The following is a 12,091-nucleotide window of genomic DNA, read 5'->3' on the forward strand; positions in this document are numbered from 1 at the left end:
CCTACGGTGTGCGTCGCCAGCCCGGCCCGGCCTGTTCCTGCCACTCGCACCAAGCCTACGGTGTGCGTCGCCAGCCCGGCCCGGCCTGTTCCTGCCACTCGCACCAAGCCAGGGGTGCGAGTCGTCAGCCTGGTCCAGCCCGTTCCTGCCACTCGCACCAAGCCAGGGGTGCGAGTCGTCAGCCTGGTCCTGCCCGTTCCTGCCACTCGCACCAAGCCAGGGGTGCGAGTCGTCAGCCTGGTCCAGCCCGTTCCTGCTACTCGCACCAAGCCAGGGGTGCGAGTCGTCAGCCTGGTCCAGCCCGTTCCTGCCACTCGCACCAAGCCAGGGGTGCGAGTCGTCAGCCTGGTCCAGCCCGTTCCTGCTACTCGCACCAAGCCAGGGGTGCGAGTCGTCAGCCCGGTAAAGCCCGTTCCGGCTCCACGCACCCAGCCAGGGGTGCGAGTCGTCAGCCCGGTAAGGCCCGTTCCGGCTCCACGCATCCAGCCAGGGGTGCGCATCGTCAGCCCGGTCCGGCCCGTTGCTGCTCCACGCACCAAGCCAGGGGTACGAGTCGTCAGTCCGGTGAGGCCCGTTCCGGCTCCACGCACCAAGCCAGGGGTGCGCATCGTCAGCCCGGTCCGGCCCGTTGCTGCTCCACGCACCAAGCCAGGGGTGCGCATCGTCAGCCCGGTCCGGTCCGTTCCTGCCTCACGCACCAAGCCAGGGGTGCGCGTCGTCAGTCCGGCACAACCCGTGCCTGGGTCACCGGTGCCTAATCAGGTACCGGTCAGCTGCTCCACAACGGAGCTGAAGCTATCCGCTCCTACTACGTCCAGTTCAGCTCCAGCCAGCGGGGCCAGACCGGACCAGGGGCGCTATGGGGGGTTTATTGGAGGGTGGTGGGCAAGCCCGGAGCCAGAACCACCGCCGAGGAGGAATGCCCACCCAGCCCTCCCCTGTTTTGTTCTAGTGGAGGCGCGGTCGCAGTCCGCGCCTTTAGGGGGGGGTACTGTCACACCCTGGCTCTGGGACTCTATATGTTGAGCCAGGGTGTGCTCATTCTATGTGTTGTAGTTCTATGTTGGGAGTTCTAGTTGTGTTTATTTCTATGTTGGCTAGAGTGACTCCCAATCAGAGGCAACGAGTGTCAGCTGTGGCTGGTTGTCTCTGATTGGGAGCCATATTTAAACTGTCTGTTTTCCCTTTGTGTTTGTGGGATCTTGTTCCGTGTTGGTCTATGTTACCTAGGACGTTACGTTATCGTTTTGTTGTTTTTGTATCGTGTGTACACTTTAATTAAATAAAGTATGTTCGCTCAACACGCTGCGCATTGGTCTACTCCATACGACGATCGTGACAGCGAGCAAGGAGGCCTACAAACCTGACTCAGTTACACAAGCTCTGTCAGGAGGAATGCGCCAAAGTTCACCCAACTTATTGTGGGAAGCTTGTGGAAGGCTACCCAAAACGTTTGACCCAAGTTAAACAATTTAAAGACAATGCTACCAAATACTAATTGAGTGTATGTAAACTTCTGACCCACTGGGAATGTGATCAAAGAAATAAAAGCTGAAATAAATCATTCTCTCTACTATTATTCTGACATTTCACATTCTTAAAATTAAAGTGGTGATCCTAACTGACCTAAGACAGGGAATCTTTACTAGGATTAAATATCAGGAATTGTGAAAAACTGAGTTTGAATATATTTGGCTAAGGTGTATGTAAACTTCCGACTTCAACTGTATTAAATTAATACTTTTATATTCATATCTTCATAGAAACTGTTGAAAATGTGGGTGATGAGTCATCCAAGGACCATGACCCTCCTATGGACCTACTGTGGGAATATGGCCTAAGGAGCTCAAGGATGCAACAAAATGTATAGTAAACAGTAGTTATAAGTGTCAGTCGTCCGTTTTTAAGGATGATGTTTAGGATTGACACTGCCACTGTGTTTCCCAACTGTCTCTTTCCGAATGGCACACTGCCATCATCAAGAGCCCTTCTCACACATCATATCACGCAGAACATCCTTCTGAAATGACATCAATTCAACTCAAACTTGGCTCCTTTTTCTCTAGTTTGAACTCTAAATCATGGGAATCTCAGTATCTCCCATGGATATACACTGCTCAAAAAAAATAAAGGGAACACTAAAATAACACACCCTAGATCTGAATGAATGAAATAATCTTATTAAATACTTTTTTCTTTACATAATTGAATGTGCTGAAAAAATTATCAATGGTAATCAAATTTATCAACCCATGGAGGTCTGGATTTGGAGTCACCCTCAAAATTAAAGTGGAAAACCACACTACAGGCTGATCCAACTTTGATGTAATGTCCTTAAAACAAGTCTAAATGAGGCTCAGTAGTGTGTGGCCTCCACGTGCCTGTATGACCTCCCTACAATGCCTGGGCATGCTCCTGATGAGGTGGCGGATGGTCTCCTGAGGGATCTCCTCCCAGACCTGGACTAAAGCATCCGCCAACTCCTGGACAGTCTGTGGTGCAACGTGGCGTTGGTGGATGGAGCGAGACATGATGTCCCAGATGTGCTCAATTGGATTCAGGTCTGGGAAACGGGCGGGCCAGTCCATAGCATCAATGCCTTCCTCTTGCAGGAACTGCTGACACACTCCAGCCACATGAGGTCTAGCATTGTCTTGCATTAGGAGGAACCCAGGGCCAACCGCACCAGCATATGGTCTCACAAGGGGTCTGAGGATCTCATCTCGGTACCTAATGGCAGTCAGGCTACCTCTGGCGAGCACATGGAGAGCTGTGCGGCCCCCCAAAGAAATGCCACCCCACACCATGACTGACCCACCGCCAAACCGGTCATGCTGGAGGATGTTGCAGGCAGCAGAACGTTCTCCACGGCGTCTCCAGACTCTGTCATGTCTGTCACATGTGCTCAGTGTGAACCTGCTTTCATCTGTGAAAAGCACAGGGCGCCAGTGGCGAATTTGCCAATCTTGGTGTTCTCTGGCAAATGTCAAACGTCCTGCACGGTGTTGGGCTGTAAGCACAACCCCCACCTGTGGACGTCGGGCCCTCATACCACCCTCATGGAGTCTGTTTCTGACCGTTTGAGCAAACACATGCACATTTGTGGCCTGCTGGAGGTCATTTTGCAGGGCTCTGGCAGTGCTCCTCCTGCTCCTCCTTGCACAAAGGCGGAGGTAGCAGTCCTGCTGCTGGGTTGTTGCCCTCCTACGGCCTCCTCCACGTCTCCTGATGTACTGGCCTGTCTCCTGGTAGCGCCTCCATGCTCTGGACACTACGCTGACAGACACAGCAAACCTTCTTGCCACAGCTCGCATTGATGTGCCATCCTGGATGAGCTGCACTACCTGAGCCACTTGTGTGGGTTGTAGACTCCGTCTCATGCTACCATTAGAGTGAAAGCACCGCCAGCATTAAAAAGTGACCAAAACATCAGCCAGGAAGCATAGGAACTGAGAAGTGGTCTGTGGTCACCACCTGCAAAACCAGTCCTTTATTGGGGGAGTCTTGCTAATTGCCTATAATTTCCACCTGTCGTCTATTCCATTTGCACAACAGCATGTGACATTTATTGTCAATCAGTGTTGCTTCCTAAGTGGACAGTTTGATTTCACAGAAGTGTGATTGACTTGGAGTTACATTGTGTTGTTTAAGTGTTCCCTTTATTTTTTTGAGCAGTGTATATACAGTCTGTGTCTCTCTAGTATGTCTGTTTACTTGATGTTACTTTGGCCTGTCAAAATAAATAATATGAGCAATTCATCTCCATTGGCTGATTTGCTTTTGGGGGTTTGGGTGTTGGCTGTGTCCATGGCACTTCTGATGATGTTTCATGGTACTTTGCTGACATAACCGAGGTGGTTTGGTCAGGGTGTGCTAAGCCTTTAGCTCAGTGGGCTAACACTTCAACCACACTTCGATTCCAGCTGGGACAGCTGTGTTGACCTGATGGAGCAATGGAGGACTTGTCATTATCACACATTAGTTAGTCTGGTGGTACCAGACCTCAACATCACATTTTGGAGAAACCTAGAATGGCTGGAGGTGAGAACAGTAGAAAGGTGTCCTGATGTAACATGTACCTCTTCTCTTCCTGTCCCAGAGGTTCTGTGGCCTAGTCCCATTGGCCCACAGTACTACTGTATATACAAGGGACCAGTCCCACTCCCAACAAGGCAGCCCATCTGTTACCAAATCCATCTTGCTGGACTTCAGAGGAGGGGAAAGCGAGAGAGAGATTCCCCTTGATACATACTACTGGAGGATGGGGATGCATCACCATCCCACGTGTCTGTTTGTCCCCACATTGTTACACACATCGCATTCTCCTCTTCTTCCTCTTTCCAGCTCCTCTATCTCTAGTCCAATGGAACGTCCTATATAAGGACACCTCCTGATTGGCTCAATAAATCACCTTGCTTTGTGATGCCAGGACTGGAACTCTCTCCGGTGCCAAACAGCACATCGCCATTGGTGTGTGTGCAAAATGACGATAACAGTTCAAGGGACCAAGATGGAGGGGGATGACTGGGGGTTGGAAACCTGCTGGCTGGGTCTCTGGTCAACATCAAGATCAGGGAGGATGGTGTGTAGTAAGGAAGGAGAGAGAGAGGGGAAGGGAGGAAGAAATGCAGAGACTCACTGTGCCATATAAGGACTGTGGGGTCTGGATGGAATCTGGGCAGCTTAAAAGTCTTGCGCAGGTGGCCTGGGCCCCAGTGACTAAATATGGTCCAGCAGCAATGGTATTGTTCAAACAAGTCGGGGTGCTTCTATGGGGATAACTCTGCGCAATCTACTTGTAGCATCTCCCTCTGATGACATCTCAGTGTTTTTCATCATAACATAAATCATTAGATAATATATCAGTCTTTGTTATGAGAGTCTTGGTGATCAGTATTGGTTATTATCAATATAAATGTACATACAGTGGGTGAAAAAAGTATTTAGTCAGCCACCAATTGTGCAAGTTCTCCCACTTAAAAAGATGAGAGAGGCCTGTAATTTTCATCATAGGCACACGTCAACTATGACAGACAAAATGAGAAAAAAAAATCCAGAAAATCACATTGTAGGATTTTAATGAATTTATTTGCAAATTATGGTGGAAAATAAGTATTTGGTCAATAACAAAAGTTTCTCAATACTTTGTTATATACCCTTTGTTGGCAATGACACAGGTCAAACGTTTTCTGTAAGTCTTCACAAGGTTTTCACACACTGTTGCTGGTATTTTGGCCCATTCCTCCATGCAGATCTCCTCTAGAGCAGTGATGTTTTGGGGCTGTCGCTGGGCAACACAGCCTTTAAACTCCCTCCAAAGATGTTCTATGGGGTTGAGATCTGGAGACTGGCTAGGCCACTCCAGGATCTTGAAATGCTTCTTACGAAGCCACTCCTTCGTTGCCCGGGCGGTGTGTTTGGGATCATTGTCATGCTGAAAGACCCAGCCACGTTTCATCTTCAATGCCCTTGCTGATGGAAGGAGGTTTTCACTCAAAATCTCACGATACATGGCCCCATTCATTCTTTCCTTTACACGGATCAGTCGTCCTGGTCCCTTTGCAGAAAAACAGCCCCAAAGCATGATGTTTCCACCCCCATGCTTCACAGTAGGTATGGTGTTCTTTGGATGCAACTCAGCATTCTTTGTCCTCCAAACACGACGAGTTGAGTTTTTACCAAAAAGTTTTATTTTGGTTTCATCTGACCATATGACATTCTCCCAATCCTCTTCTGGATCATCCAAATGCACTCTAGCAAACTTCAGACGGGCCTGGACATGTACTGGCTTAAGCAGGGGGACACGTCTGGCACTGCAGGATTTGAGTCCCTGGCGGCGTAGTGTGTTACTGATGGTAGGCTTTGTTACTTTAGTCCCAGCTCTCTGCAGGTCATTCACTAGGTCCCCCCGTGTGGTTCTGGGATTTTTGCTCACCGTTCTTGTGATCATTTTGACCCCACGGGGTGAGATCTTGCGTGGAGCCCCAGATCGAGGGAGATTATCAGTGGTCTTGTATGTCTTCCATTTCCTAATAATTGCTCCCACAGTTGATTTCTTCAAACCAAGCTGCTTACCTATTGCAGATTCAGTCTTCCCAGCCTGGTGCAGGTCTACAATTTTGTTTCTGGTGTCCTTTGACAGCTCTTTGGTCTTGGCCATGGTGGAGTTTGGAGTGTGACTGTTTGAGGTTGTGGACAGGTGTCTTTTATACTGATAACAAGTTCAAACAGGTGCCATTAATACAGGTAACGAGTGGAGGACAGAGGAGCCTCTTAAAGAAGAAGTTACAGGTCTGTGAGAGCCAGAAATCTTGCTTGTTTGTAGGTGACCAAATACTTATTTTCCACCATAATTTGCAAATACATTCATTAAAAATCCTACAATGTGATTTGCAGGATTTTTTTTTCTCAATTTGTCTGTCATAGTTGACGTGTACCTATGATGAAAATTACAGGCCTCTCTCATCTTTTTAAGTGGGAGAACTTGCACAATTGGTGGCTGACTAAATACTTTTTTCTCCCACTGTATATGATGTTAATGATATCACCTCTACAGATTATCATAAAATGTGTGTGTTTAAAGGGTTAGTGCACTTTTGTGAAATGTTATCTTATTTTTGACTTAGCAGTCCTAAGGTGTTGATTCCTTTAAGTTATATTTCATGACGTACTTGCTCTGACTCGCTTCAAAGCGCCATCAGTTCTCCAGCACAAACCACAGTTAGGAGTTATTTAGTCTGTAGAGACTTTCCACTCCCTAAGCCCTGCTCAGCCCTCCACCTCTCCCCTTACTGCGCTGTGTTTGTTTATAGGCTTATTCATTGCCCTTTAATGACAATGTAACAGGCTGTATCTCAGGCCGTAGACCTGATGTATGACCCAAGAAAAGAGGGGGGGGGGGGGGGGGGAGAACCCTGACGGGATCAAGTGCAGAAGTCAGGACGAGGCAGCAGTCTATGCACATCCTGTGGACAAGAAAGAAGCCCTTCTGATGGGTCCGAGCCAAGACATACTCCCCTCCTCTGGTTCTCCAAGATGCCTGCCCCATACAGCCTCAACTCATTCCTGACAGAAAGTTTCTGACTGGGGGTATGTGGAGGAGGTGGTGATGAGGGTGGGTGTCCACATTTCTGACTGGAAGTAGGTTACTTACAGTAGAAGAGGAAATTCCAGACAAGGGTGTTGTTGTTGATTACAAGGATGTAAAGAGAGATGAAGGGTTTTGCTATGCACAAGTACAGTACATGGTGATTAAATGGGGATGAACCCTAAGTGGCTATCAATCTCACTGGCTTTGTCCCTCACCTCCAAAAACTGCGTAAACATTTAATGATTTACTGACATGAGTATTAGTCCATAACCAAATTATCCTTATACAGCACAATCTAAATGGGATCTGAAAACTATCCAAGACAAATACACATTTTCTGAGTTCTATAAATCATTTACCATACATAAACGTTATATCCCCTGCGTAATGGTTCTACAGTAAGGAAAGGTTTTAACAATCAATTTGAGTTTGTTTGCAGATGTAATGCATGTAATTGCATTTTGATGTGCAGTCACACAAACACGATGTGTAAGTACACCAACTGGAAAAAATACATTACTCTACCGGTACGTCAATACCATTTGTAGCCATAGATGGACAAACAGTTGACAGAGTCATATGTTTGTAGATATATTTGACCCCATAGAAATGTAATTGCATTCTAATTTAAGCTCAGAACAAACAACGCTGCTCTCTGGTGCAGTGTGAAGCAGCACTGTACTCAATCGTATTTATACAGATGTTTCACACACTTCCAATTTATTATATAAATGGCGGAACAATGCTACCTATGTTCAGGCAATCTGCCCAGCGAATAACAACAGTCATTCAATTTCCTCTGCATATATAGCTCTGTATCTGTCTGAGAAAATGTTTGGACACACTGAGCAGAGGTGCAAGCTAGGCAAAGGCTTGGGAGATCCACAGAAAGAACTGTAGTTCTAAGAATGAGCTAGAGTTCTAGGAATGGTGCATGGAATCCCTCCCAGGGACGCCAAAGCAGGTTGCTTCTGTAAAGCATCTTTGTAGTTTTTATTGTCGCCATTGATACTGTATCTACAGGAGCAGGAAAACTAACATCTCAATGAATTAACACTCAGTAAACAAACAGGTGCAGGAACACCTGTTCATCTTATAGAATATGGTTAGCCATCATATTCATAACTATTGTCTCTTTAGATTACTTGCCAACGCAATGGCAGGCAATTCAAGTCATGTCTTTGCTATAGTACAGTTCAAGACAACAACCTGTAACACTACAGTACAATATATTATCTGACTGGGGAAAAACAGGCAAGGTAAAGAAAGATGTCTGACTCTGGGTATAGACTTGAGTTTCCAGGGCTCAGAGTAAGATAAGAATGTCAAGTTCCCTTTTATGGCGAAAGAGGAAATGAGGATGGGGGAGACGGGTGAGTGAGGGAGGAGAGAGGCCGGGCCCACGGCAGCAGCAAGCAGATGTTTGGGTGATCTGCGCTGAGTCTAGGCCACACAGGGACGTCACTAGGGTTCTCCAGCTACGGTTCTGTACTCCCCCAATGAACACGAGGAGGAGGGAGGGATGAGAGGGAGGGAGGGGGGAGGGAGAGTGAGAGAGAGAAAAGGAGAGGGAGGGACAGGGGGAGGGAAGGAGGAGGACATTTCCCACTTCATAATCAGTTTAGGTCAAGGATCATCAACTAGATTCAGCCGCAGGCCGATTTTTTTGTTGAGTGGATGGTCAGTGGGTGGAACATAATTACAAATAACAGACTGCAAATTGACCGCAAGAAGCCCAAACAGATATATATATATATATATATATACAGAAAAATATTTGATTAAAACAGAATCATTTCAAACCTTGCTTACATTTGTATAAAAAAAAAAATGTATACGATCACATACACTGAGTATACAAAACATTAAGAACACCTGCTCTTTCCATGACATAGACTGACCAGGTGAATCCAGGTGAAAGCTATGATCCCTTATTGATGTCACTTGTTAAATCCACTTCAAGCAGTGTAGATGAAGGGGAGGAGACAGGTTAAAGAAAGATGTTTAAGCCTTGAGACAATTGAGACATGGATTGTGTATGTGTGAATGGCCAAGACAAAATATTTAAGTGCCTTTGAAAGGGGTATGGTAATAGGTGCCAGGCGCACCGGTTTGTGTCAAGAACTGCAACACTGCTAGGTATTTCATGCTCAACAGTTTCCTGTGTGTTTCAAGAATGGCCCACCACCCAAAGGACAACTTGACATACAGTGGGGAAAAAAAGTATTTAGTCAGCCACCAATTGTGCAAGTTCTCCCACTTAAAAAGATGAGAGAGGCCTGTAATTTTCATCATAGGTACACGTCAACTATGACAGACAAAATGAGGAAAAAAAATCCAGAAAATCACGTTGTAGGATTTTTTATGAATTTATTTGCAAATTATGGTGGAAAATAAGTATTTGGTCAATAACAAAAGTTTCTCAATACTTTGTTATATACCCTTTGTTGGCAATGATACAGGTCAAACGTTATCTGTAAGTCTTCACAAGGTTTTCACACACTGTTGCTGGTATTTTGGCCCATTCCTCCATGCAGATCTCCTCTAGAGCAGTGATGTTTTGGGGCTGTCGCTGGGCAACACAGACTTTCAACTCCCTCCAAAGATTTTCTATGGGGTTGAGATCTGGAGACTGGCTAGGCCACTCCAGGACCTTGAAATGCTTCTTACGAAGCCACTCCTTCGTTGCCCGGGCGGTGTGTTTGGGATCATGCTGAAAGACCCAGCCACGTTTCATCTTCAATGCCCTTGCTGATGGAAGGAGGTTTTCACTCAAAATCTCACGATACATGGCCCCATTCATTCTTTCCTTTACACGGATCAGTTGTCCTGGTCCCTTTGCAGAAAAACAGCCCCAAAGCATGATGTTTCCACCCCCATGCTTCACAGTAGGTATGGTGTTCTTTGGATGCAACTCAGCATTCTTTGTCCTCCAAACACGACGAGTTGAGTTTTAACCAAAAAGTTATATTTTGGTTTCATTTGACCATATGACATTCTCCCAATCCTCTTCTGGATCATCCAAATGCACTCTAGCAAACTTCAGACGGGCCTGGACATGTACTGGCTTAAGCAGGGGGACACGTCTGGCACTGCAGGATTTGAGTCCCTGGCGGCGTGGTGTGTTACTGATGGTAGGCTTTGTTACTTTGGTCCCAGCTCTCTGCAGGTCATTCACTAGGTCCCCCCGTGTGGTTCTGGGATTTTTGCTCACCGTTCTTGTGATCATTTTGACCCCACGGGGTGAGATCTTGCGTGGAGCCCCAGATCGAGGGAGATTATCAGTGGTCTTGTATGTCTTCCATTTCCTAATAATTGCTCCCACAGTTGATTTCTTCAAACCAAGCTGCTTACCTATTGCAGATTCAGTCTTCCCAGCCTGGTGCAGGTCTACAATTTTGTTTCTGGTGTCCTTTGACAGCTCTTTGGTCTTGGCCATAGTGGAGTTTGGAGTGTGACTGTTTGAGGTTGTGGACAGGTGTCTTTTATACTGATAACAAGTTCAAACAGGTGCCATTAATACAGGTAACGAATGGAGGACAGAGGAGCCTCTTAAAGAAGAAGTTACAGGTCTGTAAGAGCCAGAAATCTTGCTTGTTTGTAGGTGACCAAATACTTATTTTCCACCATAATTTGCTAATAAATTCATAAAAAATCCTACAATGTGATTTTCTGGATTTTTTTTCTCAATTTGTCTGTCATAGTTGACGTGTACCTATGATGAAAATTACAGGCCTCTCTCATCTTTTTAAGTGGGAGAACTTGCACAATTGGTGGCTGACTAAATACTTTTTTCCCCCACTGTAACTGTGGGAAGCATTGGAGTCAACATGGGCCAGCATTCCTGTGGAACGCTTTCGACACCTTGTAGAGGCAATGCCCCGACAAATTGAGGCTGTTCTGAGGGCAAAAGGTGGGCATGCAACTCAATATTAGGAAGGTGTTCCTAATGTTTGGTATACTCAGTATATCTCTCTATTATGCGTGGGAATACTTTGGAACAGATTTCCAAAATTAAATTCACTTGGAGCTGATTTGCTGGTGTTTTTACAGTCTTGGGTGGCCAAATTGATTCAACGCCAGTTGAGGAACCCTGGCTTAGGTAAATATAGGGATTAGTAGAAATATTCTTATTTTTCATTCAACTGTTATGGATATGTCTCAGAAATAATTTAGTTGAGAGGGAGAAGAGTACGTTTCCCATTTTATAATTGATTAGTGAGTATTTCATAAATTGATATAAAGGAGGTGGTAATTTTGGTTGAAAAAAAGCTGATCTCTGTGGTAATTCTATTAATAGACCTTCTGCTTGTGGAAATGTGAAAGCAGATTGGAGGTGCATAGTAAAGGGCTATGTCTACTTGGCTTGTCAACAATATATTGATTTCAAGAGATATAATAATACTAAAAGGGTGAATCCATGCTGATTCTGGGCTAAAGCGTCTCTGAATCTCCATCCACTACACTGGTATCAGTTGTTTGAAATCTCCATCATAACTTTCCTAATACCAGAGAGGTAGACTTTGTAGATACATCAACATAAGTCTACAGGGGACATTGTTCCAAGACAACTTCAACCTTTTAGATTTTGGCAGCACTGGGAGAGCATTGCTCAAATCATTCCTTATACAGCAACAGTACGGTGCTCTGACTGTTAACGTAGAAAAAAGGGTTCCAATAGGGTTTTTCGGCTGTCCCCATAGCATAACCCTTTAAGGTTCCAGGTAGAACCAAAAATTGTTATTTAAAGGGTTCTCCTATGGGGATAGCCGACGAACCCTTTTAGATTCTAGAGAGCACCTTTTTTTCTAAGAGTGTATGGTCATCTGGCCTTAGAGATAGAAGTTATAGCAGCCATTTATCAAGTGAGAGAAATCAGCGCTTGTAAAGGAGTTTTATGCACTCGACTAGTTAGATTACATGAGAGACGTGATAGCAGGCAGGCCTATGGCCTCTGTTCCAAATGGCACCCTATTCCCTATAATAGTGATAAGGAATCCC

Source organism: Coregonus lavaretus, assembly GCF_964263955.1.
Source record: "Coregonus lavaretus genome assembly, contig: HAP1_SCAFFOLD_656, whole genome shotgun sequence".
NCBI classification, from domain to species: Eukaryota; Metazoa; Chordata; class Actinopteri; order Salmoniformes; family Salmonidae; genus Coregonus; species Coregonus lavaretus.